The following is a 22,350-nucleotide window of genomic DNA, read 5'->3' as shown; positions in this document are numbered from 1 at the left end:
AGGATTTAAAAAAATGATATATATACAATTTTAACAATCACTGAAAACACTGCAATTCAGTTGGGGGGCGGGGGGAAGATGACAAGTGAAAATATGCATAGTGACTGAATACGGGAATATAAACAATGCCAAATACACAGTTTCCCGGAAAACTGTATCTGGTTTCAAGGTTATTTCTCAGACATCACGCGAAATAATAATAATAATAACAATAATAATAATAATAATAACTACAACAATAATAATAATAATAATAATAATAATCACAATAGTAATAATGCACATCATTCACTCATCATCTAATCCAGTGTTGCTAGGCAGGTTGGTCCTGACATTTAAGATGAGAATGGCCAGCCTCACTCATCCCTGAGTGGCATTATGTGAGGAACAGACCACAACCAGCCCTTGGATATAAACCTGCACCGGCTCAATCAGATTGGAGTGCCTTTATTACCCACTAAACCACGAGGCGCCATAATAATAAAGATAATTTCCTTCCCACCACATGACACAGACGTAAACCAAACTTCGAAGCATCAGACACCTCCAAGCCAGCCGACCTCTACCTTTGACACCAAGCCAAGTTTACCCTTTGGAATGTGAAAAAAAAAAAAAAAAGCATTTTGCCTACTTTAACCTCTAAGAAGGCATCTATTATTATCGCACATTGCACTTGGGTGTTGCTGATTGAATCTGCAAGGTGGTTGTGCAGGTTCCAGTGTAAACATTTCCTACATTGCGAAGAATCGATCCCAATGTCTTCATACGGAACAGTAATAGATTTTCGGTATTATCTGGTGTATGGATTATTTTCTTATTTGTTTTCCTTTCTCTGTTCGCCTTCTGTTAAAAAAAAAATCCACAAAGCCTCTCATGGAAGGAACCTCTGTATTGACATGGAGTTGCAGGGGACTGAAACAATTAATACGGTCACCATTAACCCTCTTCTAGTAATATAACTCAAAAGTCCTCTTCTGGCCAACACCAAATGATTGTAGTTAGCTAAGAGTGTGCAATAAGACCCTGACAGAGTTCAATATACATGTTAGTGAAATATCATCAATCTATTTATCTACCTCGTCATTCATGCGGTACCATACAGTGTAAGTAAGGCTACCGGTATATATAAAATGCTGTATGATGCGAGGCTACTAATCACAAGTCTTCATCCCTTCACGGTGGAAGGGTGAGTATACTTTTTTTGTCGACTGTTCTTTCGTTTTTCAGTATATTTAAGATGCTGCAATTAGCACTGAAGAGGATGAAAATTATTCTTGTTTACCTCCGGATGATTTTTATTCAGCTCAGCGGGACTTTTCGAACTGGAGTGGCTTGGAATACGCCTCATTCACCTCTTCACCAAGAGAGGCCCTTCCTAGGCTTAAAAAAAAAAAAAGTTTCATGGTTTAGACAACAGCATGACCACAAAAACCGTCACCGTACTGAAGTGGCTGAGTTGCTGGACCGTCACGATAATCACTGGTGGACATATATGCAGATAAGAAAACAAATCAGGTATGAAATAAGCAAAAAGGGAAATGGTGCACATGAACATTTAAAATATACAAACAGAATGGGTTAATAAGTAATAAATAACTAAATATTATAGTTACAAGACTACCTAGAAATACAACACGTGATGGAAAGAGGGGAGGGTTATATCACCACGCCATTAACCCTTTCAGCTCAATGACGTCTTTTCCACTTTGATTTAAATAACGCCAAGTCGTCTTATTCAGCTCAGGCCATCACGCTCGTAGTGAAGGGGTTAATCAAGGCTGTACCTAACCCCTTCAATTCCACGGTACGGTACTTTTTTCTTTCTCATACTTATCAGAAATACCGTACCGTAATTTCGTACCGTATGCACAGACTTCTCCGCACCGTCCAGTGGGGTAAAATATAATACTGCATTTCCGTACCTTTTCCATGCTTTCGAAGAATTGTATTTTCAGCACAGAGTCAAGCACTCGTAGATTCTCTGACTTTTATGGACAGACGAGCAGTAGGTAAAAGCGGTGTTCTTCTTGAAACCCTGTTTATTCTAGCATTAGTAATTTTTTTTTTTTTTCAATGAAACTTCCCAACAGGAGCTGTACAGTACATCCAGATATAATCGTGCACACACACACAGACACACACACACAAATAAAAGTCATGTATTGTGTTTAGACTTTGCTATAGAGTACGGTAAGAGGTATTACCTTATCAAGCATTTCCCTTCTAACCGTATGTTTGGGAATATCCTCAGACTGTAACAGGTTGCGTCTCGTGACCCTATCTATCTATCTATTGCCAGACGCCTAAATCCCGTTTGGGGTGGCCACAAACAAATCGCCTCCAAGTCGCCCTGTCCCCCGCCATTTCACTGCCCTGCTCCAAACTCACACCCCCCTCTCTCATATACCTCTCCACCCCATCCCTCCATCTCATCCTCGGCCTCCCACTCCCTCTTCCCCCTTCCACCTCACTCACATACACTCTCTTCGTCAGTCTTTCACCCTCCATCCTCTCCACATGGCCAAACCACCTCAGTGTGTTCCTCATAACGCTTCCTATCACATCCACATTCACACCACAACGCTCCTTTATATTCTCATTCGTCAGCCTGTCTCTCCATGTGACTCCACAGGCTCCTCTTAAATAACTCATTTCCACTGATCTCACTCTTGACTTGTGTCCTTCCAGCAACGTCCAAGCTTCACTTCCATACGTTAGAGTTGGTATCACAATACTATCATGTAGTAACTTTTTCACTTCCATGCTCACTTCCCTGTTTCTTATCACTGCTTTCAAAGAACCAGCGATCTTTCTTCCCTGCTGTACCCTTTCAAGAACTTCACCCTCCAAACCTCCATCCTTACTCATCACACTACCCAAGTACTTAAACGTATTCACATTTTCAAATTCCTCACCATCCAACCTCGCTGTACATTCACTGACTTCACCTCTCTCAAAGACCATCACTTTACTTTTCCCTACATTCACATTTAGGTTCCGTTTCTTACACACTCTCCCAGACTCATCCACCAAGCCTTGCAGCTCCCCTTCTTCACTCAACAACACAGTATCATCTGCAAACAACAGTACAGGGAGTTTCCAAACACTATCTTCTCTCACCAGGGCCACTCCAACATCCACTACCCTACCTTGTACCTCTTTTATTACCCCATCCATGTACAGATTGAACAACCATGGAGACATGACACATCCCTGTTTCAACCCAACTTTCAAAGAGAAAAATTCACTTAGTTCACCATCCCCACGCAATGCAGCCTTCGCACCATCGTACATACTCTTCACAGCATTCAACAACTTCCCATCTACTCCATATATTCTTAATATGGTTGTTCAATCTGTACCATTGGGTCTCGTGACCGAATGGTACTTTTTGTGTGTGTGTGTGTGTACCTGAAAAGCATCATACCGTACCTTTCGGAAAATATCTTACCGTGCTGTACTACCAGCTTTGTCCCTAGGCTGAAATAATGTCCGGCAGTAACAAAAAGAAACTATACAACAGACGCCTTCAGAGGGAAAATGTGGGGTTTAATTCTATTGTATCAATCAGGAGGTGGAGGTTTTTCCATCACTTAAAACGATGCCAGGGAAACAAGCCAGTTCCATTCACCTTCAATCTGGTGACGCGTTTTATTGCTTTATTCCTGCTGCCTCCAGACGACTTTATTCAGCTTAGGGTACAAGTCTTGCGGTGAAGGGGTACACGAAGGCGACATCTAACATCTCCAGTTCCAAAAATCATCCCAAAGCTGCATAATATTGTTTGAAATAAGAAAAAAAAAGAGATAATTAGAAGTACCTCTAATGCTGAATTAAATTCTCTGGCTACCAATAATGAAATGAAAAAAATCGCCATTGGACTGAATAGGAGAAATAATTTGTATTACGGTATCCTGGTCATGAACTCCCTTTGCTTTACGAAGGGACTAGAGTATAATGTGTGAATGATGATGATGATGGTGATGATGATGATGATATTATTATTATTATTATTATTATTATTATTATTATGACTGTTATTAAGAACTCCACATTCTGTGGAACTGATATTGTATTTTTTTTTTTTTTTTGGGGGGGAGGGGAGGGACAGATCTGGAAAGCTGCCATTCCAAGACCGTTCGAGACTGTGACTAGAAATTTTCAGGAGTGATGTATCTTGGTTGCAGGCTTCTTTTGGCACATCCCCCCCCCCCCAGCACTCGCGCCGCACTGGCGCCCACTATGTTATTTTTTCAATATTTTGCTCTACTGCGCTGCAAAAACTAACGAATCGATTGCTTTGCAATCGTTCCAGCATGTAGTCGCCAACATATACTGGTGCACCTGGGTAATGATACTGAGGTCCAACAAATACTTTCTGAGATACTGAGGAAAATAAAAATTGCCGCCTCATGCCTGAAAGTGCTAAATCGGGAAGTATTTGGCTGATATTGACCAAACTCGGTGAAAATGTAGTGGATCATGAGTGAACATGATTTGCACAGCATGAATGACTGACCTTAATCTCAAGGTCACAGGTCAAAATCCGTAAAAAAATAGAGTCATACCAAAAGTCCCTTAATATTAGGTGTACAATGATAAGAAAGGGTTTTCATCTGGAATGTGAAGTTCGTTGAATACTGCTTCAGCAATTTCAGATTTCTAGTAGTCTATCTATCTATTGCCAGACGCCATAATCCCGCAACGGGTGGCCATTTGACTTTGAGTTATTTGTTATACGGGGAGGGGCACTAACCCTCCACCAACCCACTTGTTGACACGTTGGGAGCACGTATGGGTTGGTTATATGGTTACCACCCAGCGTTGTAAATGGTTTCTTGGCTTACAGGAAACCATTTGGCTTGTTACTCAATGTAAAGCCACCTGTAAAGGAAAGAAAAGCAGTAAGAAGTGACAGGAAAGATGGGAGAAATAGGAAGAGAGGAGGGCAGGCACAGAAAAGGAATGATAAAGGCTGAGGAAGAAATAGCCAACACTACATCAAGTGAGTGGATGATGGTCGCCACCACCTACCACGATAATTCTAGCAGTTATTATTATTATTATTATTATTATTATTATTATTACTATCATCACTCGCTTAAAAGCCGCCTTCGAAGGCCTTTCCACTCATGTCAAAAGGCCAGAAATGAGTCATAACTCGGGAACCGGTGGCCTGACTGGACTGAAAATTGTTTAGTTCTTCAAGCTGGAACATTTTGGCGGTATCTTGCTCTAATAAAAAATGCGCTACAATGCGCCGTTTTTGCTGCGTTACGGTCACAAACGGACACACCAACAAACATACAGAAATCAGATCACTATATTTTAGATTATTATTAGGGTTGTGGTGGTAGGTGACCATCATCCACTCACTTGATGTAGTGCTGTCAACCTCTTCCTTCACCTTTATCGTTCATTTTCTTTGTCTGCCCTCCTCCTCTCCTCTGTCACCCATCTTTCCTGTCACTTTGTATTCCTTTTCTTACCTTTTCAGATGGCTCTGCATTGAGAGAGAAGCTTAATGGCTTCCTGTGGGCAAGGAAACCATTTACAACGCTGGGTGGTAACAATATGACCAACCCATACGTGTTCCCTACGTGTCAACAAGTGGGTTGGCTGAGGATTAGTGCCCCTCCCCGTACAACAACTAACTCAGACTCATACGGCCATCTATTACGGCTTACGGGATTATGGCGTTTGGCTGGACTAATGTCAGATTAGGTTGTTGTTATTGCTATATCATCATCGTCATCAAAAATCAACATAATTCATTATTATTATTATTATTATTATTATTATCCAAATTACTATTATTGTCAAAAATACCATTAAGTATAACTCTCCCCCCCCCTCTCTCTCTCCCCTGCCACATTGCATACAAGGTCTTTCCTGTGTGAACTGCGCAAACATCCTGTGTGGTGTGTGTGTGTGTGTGTGTGTGTGTGTGTGTGTGTGTGTGTGTGTGTGTGTGTGTGTGTGTGTGTGTGTGTGTGTGTGTGTGTGTGTGTGTGTGTGTGTGTGTGTGTGTGTGAGAGAGAGAGAGAGAGAGAGAGAGAGAGAGAGAGAGAGAGGTAAAAAAAAAAAGCCCATCAAAACTACACTGAGGAGGACATCTAAAAAGATTTAATAAAGCGTCCCTGTTCCCCTCCCTAATCTTCCCCCTCCCCATCCCAGATCCCCCTTCCTCCCCACCACTCCTTCCCCATCTTCCCCTTCCCATCCCGGCTTCCCCTTCCTCCCCACCATTACTTCCCCATCTGACCCACATCCCTTCACTCCCTCTCCAATCTTGCCTTCCCTCCCATCTTCCCTCTCTCTCTCTACCTCCTCCTTCCCTTCCCGGCATTCTCCTCTTCCTCCCCACTCATCCCTTCCATTCTCCTTACCTTATCGTTTCCTCTTATTATCTTCCCCCTTCCCTCCCTCCCCAAACTTATCTTTTTTCCACCAATCCTCCTTTCCTCCCCACCTCTCCCTCCTCCCTCTCTACCTTCCTCCTTCCCTCTTCAGCCAAACTCGTTCTCTTCACCTTTTTCCGTCTCTCCCTCCCTCCCCATCCTCCCTCTTCTTAACCTTCCCTTCCCCTCTATTTTTCTCCCCTCCCTCCTTATCCTCCTCTATCCCGTCCGGTCCATTCATACATCCCTCTTCTTTACCTTATTTCTTCATTCCCTTCCTCCTATCTCCTCCCTTTTCCCCTTCCTCGTCTTTCCCCTTCCCTTCCCGACCTTCTCCCTTTTTCTCCAGCTTACACCCTTCCTCCCCTCCCTCCCTCCCTTCCCAACTCTCCATTTGCCGCCTTTCCTTCCCGATATATTCCCCTCTTTCCTTTATTCTCTATTACTCCATTCCCCCTTCCCTTCCATCCCTCTTTTGACGCCTTCCTTCCCATTCTTCTCCCTCCTCCTCCACCATACTCACTCCCTCCCCAGCCTCCCTCCCATTCCCATTTTTCCTTCCCTCTCCAACCCTCCCTTTCTCCCCCCCTCTCTCCCTCCCCCCATCTTACTTCTTCCCTCTTCAAAAGCCCTCCTCTACTCCTCCCCTTCCCTCCCTATTCTCCCCCCTCAATCATCCCCTCCTCCTTTTACTCCTTCCCTCCCCACTTCCCCCAGTCATTGTCTCCCTCCTTATCTTATCCCTCCCTCCCTCTGAGACTTCCTCCCACATTCCCTCTCTTCGTCGTCTAGCCGCCGCCGTCGCTTCCTCCCCTCTCCTCCTCCTCTTCCATTTCCTCCTCCTCCTCCTGCCTTCTCTAATCCCTCCACTGCCACGACCTAATGACTGTTCTATTCTTGTTTGCGCCAGACCATTGTATTCGGCTTAGGGAAGACAGCTCTCTCTCTCTCACTCTCTCTCTCTCTGTCGAACTGAGGACGATGTTTCCCATCTTCTGCGGTCACCATCCTCCTGTCGGGGATTGGGGCGGGGACTGAGGGATATAATCGGGCCACTCCACCGTCCAGTGGTATCGGCATCACCACTTAAAAGCGTTCCTCTCCAGCACGTTCCCCCTTTGAAGGGTTAGAATCACTCTCCAATAATCCTTCCCATGCTAAAAATAATTTTGTATATTTTCTCCATGCTACGTTCTTTCATTTTATTCTTGCTACTTCCAGACGATTATATTCAATTTTGGAGGGATTTTTTTTTTTTTTTCCGAACTGGAGGCGTGAGATGTAGCCTTCAATAATTTTTTTTTCTTCAATAAGAGATATGCTTTCTACGTCGCATAAAGGCGTCTGGAGGTAACGAGAACAAGCCTTTATCAGAGATGTATACCCATCATGTGGTACAGAATATACAGATATGCACAAATAAGTATGGCAATTTCATATACAGGGGCATAAACTAGAACTCATACACTACAGGTGAGGATGCTAATTACAATCTCTTAGGGATCGGTCCGCCAAGTTTCATCTTCAGATTGCTTGTGCAGGTCGATTGAAATCTCCGGTAGACACAACCAACAAGACAGATTTTTCGTTATATGGTCATAGCTCGCAAAGTACAGACAATATGACAATTTTACATATACAGGCATCAACTACGACACATACACTCTCTTCGTGTGTGATATGAAGCCAATCCACCCGGTAGTTTCCGAGATACAGACTCGGACGGTAAGACGGACAGACGGATGGACAGAGGCGATTCCTATATCCCCACCATATGGAATAATGGTGGGGATACTATGAGAGAGAGAGAGAGAGAGAGAGAGAGAGAGAGAGAGAGAGAGAGGGGGGTCACAGGATACACTGAGTTAATCCCCTCAACCCAATAACACCTTTTTTCCATTTCATTCTTACTTTCTCCAGACGCTATTATTCACCCTGGTAGAGAGCCGCATCAGAGGAAGAGATAATGGAGAGGAGAGAGACAACTCCTCCCACTCCCCGTTCAATAAAGTCTCCCGTAAGGCGAATAAAACCGTCTCAAAATGGTAAAAGCAAAGAGGAAAATAAATTCGCCATCGGAAGGTTGAGGGTGGGGGAGTGAGGGAGGTGGTGTTTGGTTAGGCACTACATATACTCTTTTTACTTTAACTTGGCCTAAACCTGCCATCTCTCCACCCTGAATGCTGAGATGTAACAATAACACTAGAATATGGCGCTAGTCACGAAGAAGTGCTATGGGGGGGATGCAGAGTCGTAACACTGTCTTTTTCCGCCACAGGGCTTAGTGCAGTAAGGTACAAAGAGACGAAATTACGAGTCAAGTTTGTGTGAAAGGACTATACAACCTGGCTGAAGTCTACGACCATGTACTGTCAGGATCAAATTACGCCCACATTTTCGTGTGTGTGTGTGTGTGTGTGTGTGTGTGTGTGTGTGTGTGTGTGTGTGTGTGTGTGTGTGTGAGAGAGAGAGAGAGAGAGAGAGAGAGAGAGAGAGAGAGAGAGAGCTGCAAGACACAACAGAAAAATATATGAAGGTAGGATACTCTATGACGTACGGCGAGGAATGTGAAATATTGGTCCACGTCCGTCTGCCTACGGGTGACTTTACACTCGCTCGTCTATCTTTCTTTCCTTCATCCGTTCCTCTTCCTTCTGCCTGTGGTGACTCTACACTGAGTGACAAGCCAAATGGTTTCCTGTACACCAGGAAACCATTTACTACTCTGGGTGGTAACCATATAACCAAATTATGGCGCCTGGTGGTTTAGTGGGTAATTACGGCACTCCAATCGGATATAGCCGGTGAAGGTTCACATCCAAGGGGTGGGTGGGGTGTACAGCTCACATAATACCACTCAGGGATGAATGAGGCTGGTCACTCTCGTCTTAAACGTCAGGACCAACTTGCCTAGCCCCGGGCTTATACGCTCCTCATGGGGCAATGTAGGAATGGATGATGGATGGATGGATGGATGATTTTGGCAGGGGATTCGGTGAACTTTTGTTGGTGATAGTACAGTCAAGAAATTGAGATTTGACGAATACATTGCGGAAAAGTAAAATTATCCTAGACACGCAATAACACGCAACAATCCAGTTAAGAGTACATTATGGTTTCGTTTCACAATGCTCTCTCTCTCTCTCTCTCTCTCTCTCTCTTTTTTTTTTTTTTTTTTTTTTTTTTTAAATCATGATGGCGTAAAACTGCTATCTCTATCTTGAGTACTGAGATGAGTACATTAACACCGGACTGTGGTAATAAGATGGAGTGCTGCAGAATGGTGGACAGCCCTCGCACTGTTTTTTTCTGGCTCCGTGAAATAAGCTGAATGAGGACAAAAATCTGGACCAAGTTAAGGTGACAGGAATGCAGTTATTAATACTCTTCACAAAAACTAGGCATAAATTTGACTTCCTGACTGTGTAATAGACATCATACGTCCTGTAGCCAGTCTTCGAGCATCTCTTTTCACGAACATTGAAAATAAGACTCATTTTAACGCAACTACCGACAAAGATAACCTATTTTTTACACAGCAGTACTGGCTGACGTGGAACAAACAGGTAGATTACTGTATTCCTTGGAGAGAAGCAAGAAAAGAACCAGGATTTTGGCTGACGATTGTATACGCTAAAATTAGTTGCACCATTTCTAAAGACTTAACTTACTGGCTGCGAATTACCTACACTAATAAGTCAGCAGTGTCGACAGTTTTAATGTGTTAAAAAATAAACCTGCAACATCAAATGGACACAACTACCATAACTTATACTTTGGTCGAGAACACACAGCTTCATGGCCAATTCCACCTCCGACGGAGAAACTGACTTTGCTCCTGAATATTCAGCGTAGCCAATGGGGGTGACGGACTGACAATCAACAACCGCCACTGACTAAAAATTGAGGAAATGGAGATGCTGTTTGTGCTGTGAAGGTGATTGGATGCAAAACACACACACACAATATATATATATATATATATATATATCACCATCATCATCATCAGCCGTTTGAGTATCCACTGCGGGACCGGCCTATCCCTACCGAAGTGGGAACGATACAGCCAATGTATCTCTACCAAGTGGCTTAGGCTGTCTTGTAGAGACTCAATGTAGGGTGAGAAGTGCTTGTAAGTGTAATTGTTGTGTTGGAGTGGCTTTGGATGTGTGTGTAGTCTGTGAACCAAGTTTAATCGGCCCGCACAAGCCGACTGGGTGCAAGCATACTTTATAGTATGCGACACTGGTTCAACAACAGCACCCCTGATGTCCGCCATAGTAGTATGTGGCCAGAAGAACGCTCCCAAAGTTTATGACCCTGGCGGGGCGCGAACCCTCGTTCTTCAGTGTACGAAAACTCACACTTTACCACTGTACCACAGAGGCTCCTATATGTATATATATATATATATATATATATATATATATATATATATATATATATTCTGTTTATTTATCTACACATACACAAGTTCTCTCTCTCTCTCCTCTATAACCTCAATCAGTAAAACGCAACCCCTAGCTTTTTAAGTTCCTAAAGAAAAGTGTGTGTGTGTGTGTGTGTGTGTGTGTGTGTGTGTGTGTGTGTGTGTGTGTGTGTGTGTGTGTGTGTGTGTGTGTGTGTGTGTGTGTGTACACGCGCGCGCGCGCTACAGAGAGAGAGAGAGAGAGAGAGAGACTTTGATTTAAGAGAGTGTGGGAAGGAGAGACTAGGGTCATGAAGGAAGGAGAAAGAGCTTAGTCCGTGATGGAGGAGGGAAGGAGAGAAGAGTAGGAGGGAAGGAGAGAAGAGTAGGAGGGAAGGAGGGAGGAAGAGAAAGAGGGGAGATGAAGGATGACTTGAAGTATGGAAGGAAGGAAGGAAAGAAGGGAGGATGGAAGGAAGGAAAGAAGGGAGGAAGGAAGGAAGAAAAGAAGAGGGAAGGATGAAAAGAAGGAAGGAGGGACGGATGACTATAGGAAAGAACGAAGAACTGGAGTGAAAAAAAAAAAAAAAGAAGAGGAGAAGGAGAGAGGAGGAGAAGGAGAGAGGAGGAGAAAGACTGAAGGAGGAGACTGAAGATGATGCGAAGGATCCTGGAATGGAAGGAAGGAAAAAGGAAGGAGTGAAGGAAATAAGAAATGAAGAATTGAGAGAAAAATGAAGAAAGGAAATAAATGACCATGTAAAGGACGGACAGACCGGGAAAATGATTCCGGGAATGACTGAGTGAAGGAGGGAAGGTAAGAACTGAGGGAAGGATTACGGGAAAGAAGGAAGGAAGCGAAGGATGGAAGAGAAAAAATGTAGGGCTGGAAAAAAAAAAAAAAAAAAACGGGCACAAGTAAACAGGTCAACAGCAATCGACCGGCAGCTTCCGTCTAATGGTATATCTCAGACTGAAAAAAGATGAAAAAAGAAGAAAAGGATAGAAAGACATCAAAGAACAAGACTGCTCCTCGGCCAGCAAACCTTCCAGCTAAAACTGAAGGAACAATGTCCAGAATAAACATATGGCATGAACAACTGACTGGAAAGGATGAAAGGAAAACACGCCATCATATCGGAATCTTGGGAAAAATACTGATAAAACAAGAAAGCACTCAGAATGCGCATACCTCCGCCAACGGCGATAATTTTTAAGATTTCCTGCTGTAATTCCCCTCCCTTTTTTTTACGAGATAAGTGTTACGGTATCACACAATCAATCAATCAATTTTATGGACTCAGTCAGGCCTCTTACTGAAACCCAGAGATTGCATACCTCCGCGGAAGCCAATGAAATTTACGATTTATTCCTGCATCCGGATCCGGATCCACCTCAAAACCTATTAAACTCTACCTTCACCCGCTGCCCACCTACTGACCATATTTCGTTTACATTAGATATCAACTCTGAGATATTCTGCCCACACATAGATAGGCAGACAAACGCACAGACAGACACTGGTGAATACATTACCATCCCCAAGTTCGTTAGCGAGGTAATAATTCTGTTCTGAGTGTTTTAGTGACTGCCATGAGTCTTATACCGAACCTTATCCAGTTTTACGCCTATCTAGCCTACTCCTTAAACTTTCAGATGATTTAGCACCAACTACCAGTACGTCGCTAAGGAGTGCCGGTGGTGTAACCAGAAGGATACTTGCCTCGCAAGTGAAAGGTCCAACCACGGGACCTTCAGACAGGGCCCATACCTAGTACCAGAAGAGGGACCTGGATGTAAATGGACTAGGCGGGTCATATTCCTGAGAAAGAAACTGTATACGGTACTTTTGTCACACTCAAACCACAATACGACACCAACAATCCCACATGCATTCTACCTCATCCCTACGCACTCATACTCCCAATCTGACCTAAGCCAACGTGGGAAGGTTTCCTGGCTGCAACCTTCCGTAATGGGTCAGACTAACGAGTTCTCTTTCACTCCGATGACGTATTTTAATTATTTATTCTTGTTGCTTTCATGTGCTGCTTCTCTATTCATAATTACTCTATCTTTCTAATATCTCTCCACTTATACAACTTACAAATAATTGATATTATGGTATGTAGGTGTATCTATTTATTTGCTTATCTATCGACTATCAGACGCCTTAGTCCCGTGACGTGTAAGGGGTGGCAGCACACAACTCGACTCCATGTCACCCTGTCCTCTGGCTGCCCTCTCCCCAACACACATCCCCGTCTCTCAAGTACCTCTCCACTCCACCCCTCCACCTCATCCTCCGTCTCCCGCTCCCCCCCACTCACATACACTCTCCTAGTCAGTCTCTCATTCTCCATCTTCTCCATATGTACGTAAATATGAAAGACACTTATAACAAAAAATATATAAACCTTTTCAATCAGGTGGCGCATATATTAGTTTATTCTTACTACCTTGAGACGCTTTTATGTAACTTAAGAAAACGCTCTCGTACTGAAAGGGTTAACGGAGACTGTATCCAACCTCTCACCACCTCGCAATGCCTCTCCCAAGCTGCATAAAATCGTCTGGTAGTAGCAAGAACACAATACGGAATAATATACGTATGCTCTGTTCACTTTAACTAGGCGTAAAACTGCCATCTTTCCGTCCTGAATGTTTGAGCTGTAACAATAGATTAATACTAGAATACGATGCTAGTTACGAAGAAGTGCTTTGGAAATGATGTAGAGCCTCTGTATTGCCTTATTCTGTCATCGAACTACAGGAAACGGGCTGCAAAAAGACGAAATTTCCGCCAGTTTGGAATAAAACGGAAAATAAATCGCTAAGCAGATGGTGGTACGTTTTCTTTTTCTTTCTTTTTTTTATCTTGTCTTAACTTGGCCAAGATTTTCGTCTTTTTGCAGATCATTTCGTGTAGCTCAGAAGTTGAGACAGTGGCCTACTACAGCCACACATCCTTTCCATTGCACTGCTTCGTGACTAGCAACATATACTATTGCGCGTTTACACCAACCTGACAAAGATCCTTAACCAAAATCTTAATTGACAGCCAAGTGTGGTTAGACTGGAGGGCTGACTTGACTAGTAACCAAGGAGACTCATTCCTTTCTCATTTCTTATTTCATGCGACCACAACTTAGTACCCAAGTTGTAGTAGTGGCCCAAACGAAAATAAACGGAATGTAGTGTTCATTTATTATTGGAAGCCAGTGTTCAGGATAGAGAGATGGAAATGTTAGGCCAAGTTAAAGTGATGAGAGTATAGGAAGCCCCCCGAGACCAACGAGAATGCAGCTCCTACATCCTTCCCACAGGCTCAACTATCGATTGGGGCATTATCGAAGGATGGAGGGAAAGGAAGCAGAGGAAGGAGGAGAGAGGGAGGAGGTGGGAGGAGAATAAGTGTGAGAGAGAGAGAGAGAGAGAGAGAGAAAGAGTGGGAGGAAAAGACGAGTGGGAGAGAGAGAGAGTGGGAAGAAGAGACGGAAGGGATGGGGAAGGAAGGAGTGTGGGAGACTGGGTAGGAAGGAAGGAATGTGGGAAGGAGTGAAGAAAGGGAGGAAGGAGGGGAGGAAGATGAGAAAGAGAATGGGAAAAGGGGAGGGTGGGTGGGAAGAGGGAAGCAGTGTGAGATTTTGGGAAAGAAGGAACGCAGGATTTGAAGAGGGAATGGTGAGAACGAAGGGGGGTGGGAGAGTGAAGGGGAGAGGAAGGTAGGAGGAAACAAAGAAGCAAAGGAGGAGGGAGAAAATGAAGAAAGGGAAGGAGGGAGAAAATGAAGGAAACTATCAGAGAAGAAGGATGGAGGGAAGGAAGGATGGAAGGAAAGGAATTTAGGGACAGTAAGGAGGGGAGGCAGAGACTGAAGGATGACAGGGAGTGAAATGGAAGAATAGGAGGGAAACACAGAAGGGAGAGATGGATGAAGGAACAGGAGGGAAAATCACTAGAGGGGAAGTGAAGGAAAGAGGGAGAGAAGGAGAGAGGGAGGGAGAGGGGGAAGGAAAACAGAAGGATAAGAGTGATGGGAAAAGGAGGAACGAGAGAAGGACAGAAGGAGGTAGTGAAGGACAAGAGGACAGTAAAGAAGTGATAAAAAAGAAATGAGGAGAGAGAGAGAGAGAGAGAGAGAGAGAGAGAGAGAGAGAGAGAGAGAGAGAGAGAACACTAACAATGAATTAGTGAAGAGGGAAAAGGCGATAAACTGATGATAATGAATATATATATATATATATATATTGTTACGGAACAGAGAAAGATAATGTACAATATATATATATATATATATATATATATATATATATATATATATATATATATATATTGTTACGGAACAGAGAAAGATAATGTACATTTTAAGTGAGAATACTGAAAATCACTACTGTTCCGTAAAGTTCCAGGTTCAAAACAAAAGAGTTAGGTAAAATTACAAGTTAAAGTTTAATGCTTAAACTAACAACAAAACATTCAGGACTCATAAGGATAATGTAATGGCAAATAAACAGGTTAAATATATGGTTAACTGCAATAGCCTCTATTAACACAAAATTAGCAAGAGTAAATTTATCTAAGTCAGCCCTGATAAAATGAGATACCAGATAATACTCAGTGAATGCCAGATAAATAATTACAGATACAAACTATTATCAAAAATGACTAACATAAAGAACCCTACATGAATTACAAAAACTTCACTAGGCCTACAAATTAAACTTATGCTATACAGTACAAGAAAAAATGCAACAACAGTTATACTCAAATTACACACAGCTGCTAGATCGTTGGAGACTTCTTGAGCACTCACAATAATAATATCTGTACAGGGGAGGACAGAGATGTGAACAAAATGAGGAGCAGATCTAAGTGGCAATGATGCAGAGACTGAGCTCATTATATAGGAGCCAGGAGAGCTTGATACAACTTGTAATAAGGACGCGCAAATGAAGCCATGGGGACATAGAGTTGACAATCCCGCTCTGGACAACAGAGAGAACGACTTACTATACTATAACGGTAGAAGGGGGGGACTGAGGCAGAACACGCTCGTGATCAAACATGCAGCATACTGTGCGTTAAAATTACACAAAGGATGATGAAATCATAGGCTATGTAACAATATATATAAAATGAAAAAAGTAGGAAACATAGGAGAATTGCACAGAGCGAAAGAAAGAGAAAATACGAAAAATAAAGAGAGGAAGGAATAATTAAGAAAGGAGAGAAAAAGCGATACATTATGAAATGGGAGGAAAGAATAATGGAGGAGTGAAGAGAGAGAGAGAGAGAGAGAGAGCCAATAGCCTCGTCAAAAATCACCGTTTCTCCCATAAAATATCGTAACTGAGCTAAATTTAAAGGGAAATGTCTTAGGGATGAAGAATGGGACCTAAAACCCACATACTGAATATTTTTGGGTCTCTCTCTCTCTCTCTCTCTCTCTCTCTCTCTCTCTCTCTCTCTCTCTCTCTGCCAAATGGGGTTTCGCTAGAGTAAATCATTTGAGCGTGAAAATCCTTAGGGAGTGACTGACAGACCAGGCCGTCCACAAGATGCTCCCACATCTGTAATATATCCTTGGGCTGAAGAGATGAAGATACAGTCATGAGCGAAAGTTGTCGATATTTCTCTGCCAAATGAGGTAATGAAAGATGTTAACTAGTTTTCTGTGAATGCAATACGAAACACACACACACACACACACACACACAGAAGGAAGGATACTCTCTGTCGTGTGGTGAGAAAAGAGAGAGAGATGGAAGGCAGAACACAATACTGGCTGTGAACTTTTGCCCACATCTGTACCAAGGGATATCATTTTTATCACCCTGTCTCTCTAATGGCGGGATTTTTATTTTTTACTCCCGCCACCCCAAGACGATTTCTGACAACCTGGAAAGCGCTTCTCCCGGTGAATGGGTTAGTCCTTTCTGTTACGTGCTGAGTGTTTATTTTTTGTGCCATCTCCAGACGATTATTTATTATTACTATTACTATTATTATTATTATTATTATTATTATTATTATTATTATTACTATTATTATTATTATCATTACTACTACTACTACTACTACAGCTGCTGCTCCTGCTACTACTACTACAATCCGTAACAGAGTGACATGCTGAGTCGTTCGTCAGAATCTAAAAAAAAAGTCTTGCTATTTAGGTTTATCGCTCCGTCAAAAAAAAACAGACAAACACATTAAGAAATTAATAAATCAATGAAGGGTGACGGCTTTCGAGCTCGATGTATTTCGTTTCTCGAACTGCAGGGTGACTTATAACGTTTTCTAACAGAGGGATCTCCTAACCTGAATCCCATCACCAGGGGACAGCAAGAATGAAATGAAAAGGTAGTCATTCTATAGACACGATTAATGATGTAAAAAAAAAGCGCATTTGTATTCATCCCTCCATCGAAAAACCTAACTTTCTAGTTCAATTTATTTCTTTTATCGGCCGGATGCTGCAGGTCGGTGGAAAAAAGGGTTCTGCAATTGCACAGTAAATTCAGTTGGAACATACACACATGCTGGGTCAATAGGGGCCAAAAGTCTTTCGAATATTTCACCTCTTCTGTTTGTTGCCTTCATTTGTTAGCTAATACTGCTAAGCTGATGGGGATTTAGTGTGTTTCTCTGCCTGTAGATCCTCTCTGATACGTCAGGAAGGAATAAGACTGACATACCCAAAGATGGTGACTCAGTAGCACAGAAGGTGAATCTCTGCCCTTGACTGTACACATGATGAAATACTGTATACATACGGTGCATAAATCCATACACATTATATAACACAAAAATACATCTATCTTTCTATCTATCGTATCTATCTAATCTATCTATGGTATGAACGATACATTTGGTATAGTAATATCCGAAATGATTAATACAGGTCCTGGTGTCTCCATAACATTAATTTTTGATCATCTGAATCTATGTTAACAATACTGTCTAAGAAATATCCAGCTAGCAGTACATGACGTCCTCAAGAATGGAACACAATCATCGTGTATTTACCAAAACCCATCGTCCGTCCTGTCAAGCAATCATACTTTTTCTTTCCTCGATCGAATGCTCCCTTTTGTGCGGAAGACTGATTTACGAGTGTTCCTGTGCATCGCCTCAACACCCAGTTATAACCACATGCACTGAAAACATGATATACTGAACCACCTCTTGTACCTCCACCGCGATTTGGAGAGAGAGAAAAAAAAAGTAATTCATCGTTCTGCTCTATTCACAGTCCCCATAACTGAATCCAATATCATACAGCTTTCTTTTTCATTTCTTTATCATCGTTCAAACCCTTTTCCTCACAAAGTACGGTACATGGAATAGACAGAATCCGGAAATAGGAACAGTAAGCCACGAAAATAGGAAAACCATCTTGGGACTGCCCTGTAAAATGGGACAAATATCCACCCACTCATCTCTTAAGCCTTCGAAATTTTCTGCTCCATCACACAGGTCAAACGATCCATTGCCAATAAATAAATAAAATAAATAAATGAGAAGGAAAAACAAAGAAAGAAAATATAAAACAAATCCAACAAAATAAAATTTAATTCACTATGCGTGAGAGAGAGAGAGCAATCCGTCGACTGTCATGTTAAAAAAGGGGGAGCCAGTCTTTTCGTGTGCATCTCCATTCATTCGTTCCTGCCCTTTGACAATTCTTTTTCCTCCTCTCCCTCCGTACCTCGCTTTCTCAGTCACAGACCAAAAACATCTTTTGGACTTCCACGCCACCTCTCTCCCTCACTCACTCATCTATGTTGTATGTATGTATATCCAGCCAGCCAACCAACTAATCACCCATCCTTCCATCCATCCATTCCTAATACATATCCTTTTCGTGACCATATTCACATCAACTTTCTGTGCCTGGCCATACCGTCTAAACACACTGTCTTCCACTCTCCATTCAACAGGCGTCGTGAAAAATGTTGAGAACATCTGTTACATGAAGGTCTTTATATTACACACCATAATTTCTCATATTTTATCCGCTTTCATTTCTTCGACAATTACCTCCGTCGTTAAACTATGTATAAATTTCAATAATTTTTCTTCTTTTTTTCTAACTATATATATATATATATATATATATATATATATATATATATATATATATATATTTATTTATTTATTTATTTATTCACACACAAAGACAGGCAAGTATCTAGAATACTGGTCTTATTTTGTTTATTTATCATTATTATTTATTTATTTATTTGCGATTAAACCAGAATGCTTCACATTCTGTCTGTCTACTGTGCCTGTCAACGAATTCTTCACTGCCCCATCGGGAACGTAAGAGTCCGGTGTTAGGCTACTTAGTCCAGATACTTAAAGCGACAGTGACCAGTTACCCATCCCTGAATGGCATTGTGTGAGCAAAAATCCCTAACTACCTTTCGAATATAAACTTTCATGGACCACTTCCAGGTAAACTGCCTTGATCCATTACGGTACCAGGCATCCATCTGGTTATATGGCTGCCACCCAACGTAGTAAATAATGTCTGGGAAGACAAGAAACCAACCGATTAGTTAGTTTTGTGTCACCTGACCCTAGCACTACAACAAGTGAGTGAATGGAGTGTGCCACCATTTATCACCATAAATACCAACCAAAATCCGCAGATATCAGTAAAAAGTCATATCAAACTTTCCGAAGACCGAACAGCATCCGCCTCGCCAGTACGCACACATATACGATACCTATTCTACCTACCACGTACGGTACTATCAAGCTTTGGAGAAACACTACTTCGGGGAGAACTTAATACAAACCTGCATAATAAAAGTCAATATAAGAAAATAATACCGGTCATCAGAGTATCATTTACTGAAAAAAATACAACGAAAATTTATTACAAGAAACTGCCCAAGAAAATGAATGACACTCAGGATCAATAACAAAATCAATTAAAGCTAAAGACAGTTACTACACAAAACCCTCTCGATAGATACCCCACCTTCTTCATCACCATCCTCACTCCCCCCACCCCTTCCTACACCCATACCTCACCCCCTACACCCATCCAATTCCATCCGACTCTCCCCACCCCAAACACCCAACCCACCACCTACACACACCTCACCATCTACACACAACCCACCCTCTTCACCCATCTCACCACCTACAGCCACCTCACCACATACATCCACCCCACCCCCAACATCCACCCTACCTTGTACACCCATCCCACCTTCCTATGCCCACCCCACCCCCTACACCCACTTCATTTCTCTCATACACCTTCCCAATCCTCCTACACCTATCCCACCACCTACACCCGGCCCAACCTTTCCTACACCCACCTCACTCCTTCCTACACCCGGCCCACCCCTTCCTACATCCACCCCACTCCTTCCTACACCCATACCTCACCCTGTCAACTCGTAAAACACCTCCTTACCTCTTTATCCGGCCAGAGGAAGATTGGTTGAAGTCACGCCAGTCTCTCTCTCTCTCTCTCTCTCTCTCTCTCTCTCCATCACCTCTATTTCTCTACCTCATCAACCTCTCTTCCTCTTCTACCTCACCCTACCTCACCTCTTTACCTCCCTGCCCTACTTACCTGTCTCTGTCTGTCTGTCTGTCTGTCTGTCTCTCTCTCTCTCTCTCTCTCTCTCTCTCTCTCTCTTTCCGTGTAGAGGGGGAAATGGCCGTCCTAGTGATTAATGATGTTTGTAAGGGTAGGTTCCCAGACTTTTTGTTCATGTCTTACCATTACTAAGATTGACTTCCTCTCTCTCTCTTTAGTTTCTGTCTTTCTCTCTCCTTTTTTTTTTTTTTTTTTTTTTTTACCTGACATACACTCCACTTCTCTCCTCTCCTCTCTTCTCTTCTCTCCCCTCCTCTTCTCTACCCTACCCTACTCTCCTCTCCTCCCCTCCCTTCCCTTTCCATACCTTCCCCTCCCTCCTTCCTTCCCCTGTCTCTTTCACCCCCTCTTCTCTCCTCCCTTCCTCTCTCTCTCTCTCTCTCTCTCTCTCTCATACAACCTTACAACTTGCAGCTTGGCTATCCACCTTTTCTGCTTCCCAATTCCGTTAATTTAGTTTGAACTATGAATAACGTGGTAAGCAAGGATGATGATGATGATGATGATGATGAAAAAGAGGCCGACTGGACAGTGAGATAACAGAGAAGGCAGGATGAGGGGGGGGACGTGAAGTAGATCAGGGGAAGTCAGGGTCGGGTATGAGGTAAGCAAGGAGACAAACACGGTAGGGTGTGAGGCAGGCAGGGAGGCAGGCAGGGTAGGGTGTGAGGTAGGTAGGATGGTAGGCAGGGAGGCAGGCAGGGCAGGGTGTGAGGTACAGTAGGTAGGATGGTAGGCAGGGAGGTAGGAAGGGTTGGGTGTGAGGTAGGTAGGATGGTAGGTAGGGAGGGGCGTGAGGTAGGTAGGATGGTAGGTAGGGAGGGGCGTGAGGCAGGCAGGGAGGCAGGGATCAGGGGCAGCAAAACTGGAGGCGAAGGCAGGGGGGGGGGGACGGGTAGGTATTATGCTGTTGAGCCACACTGAGCCTTCACGTACACACACACACACACACACACACACACACACACGGTCACGTTCGCACACTTTAATGGAGAGTGTACCTAACCCCTTCAGACCGGGGCCGGGAGTCATTCCTGAGCTGAGTAAGTGCTATCCTTGCGAAGAGGCTGGCTTGAATCTCTCTCTCTCTCTCTCTCTCTCTCTCGTTACCTTTTCCATTCAGTTTTTATCGAAGAAGCATGACTGCTCTTTATATGGTTACAAATGCTGTATGTATTTTTTTTTTTTTTTTGCAGTCCATATTCTTCGTTTATTATTTTTTTCTTTAATTTTTTACAGTTCATTATTATTACTCCATTCCCCGACTTTTTCATCCGCTTATTCTTGTTACTTTTTGACAATGTTATTAAGACGTGCAGAATTATGGAGTTTGATATTATACTCGTTTTCATTTAGTCTACTAGTAAAACACAACTCCTTAAGGTGAATAAAACCATCTTCATATCGCAATATTAAACCGCATAAGACGTCATCGGATTAAAGGCATTAATAGTAGGGCCAGATTTTAAAATGCGGGGTTTTGTCTAGGTGTGGCCCTGTCCGTCTGTCCCGCGTTAACGATTCAGGGAAATGACGTGATTCATTCCCGTAGATTTTGACGACTTTGGAGACGCTACATTACACCAAACAGCACACCATACTCTCCTCTTGAACCACTCCACACCACAGCAGCTCACCCTCCTTCACCACACAGGACACCATACCACCCTCCTACACAACGCACCATACCACACTCTCTCACACCACATCACCCTCCTACACCACCCTCTTGAACCATATAACACCATACTGCGCAACACACCATACCACCCCCTCGCACCACATCACACAACACACCATACCAACCCTCTCGCACCACACCACACAACACACCATACCACCCTCTCGCACCACACCACACAACACACCATACTACCCTCGCGCACCACACCACACAACACACCATACTACCCTCG

The sequence above is a fragment of the Coenobita brevimanus genome, chromosome 22, assembly GCF_032717465.1.
Source record: "Coenobita brevimanus isolate Jiangsu-jjx chromosome 22, ASM3271746v2, whole genome shotgun sequence".
In the NCBI taxonomy this organism is placed as follows: Eukaryota; Metazoa; Arthropoda; class Malacostraca; order Decapoda; family Coenobitidae; genus Coenobita; species Coenobita brevimanus.
This window is presented reverse-complemented; position numbering follows the sequence as displayed.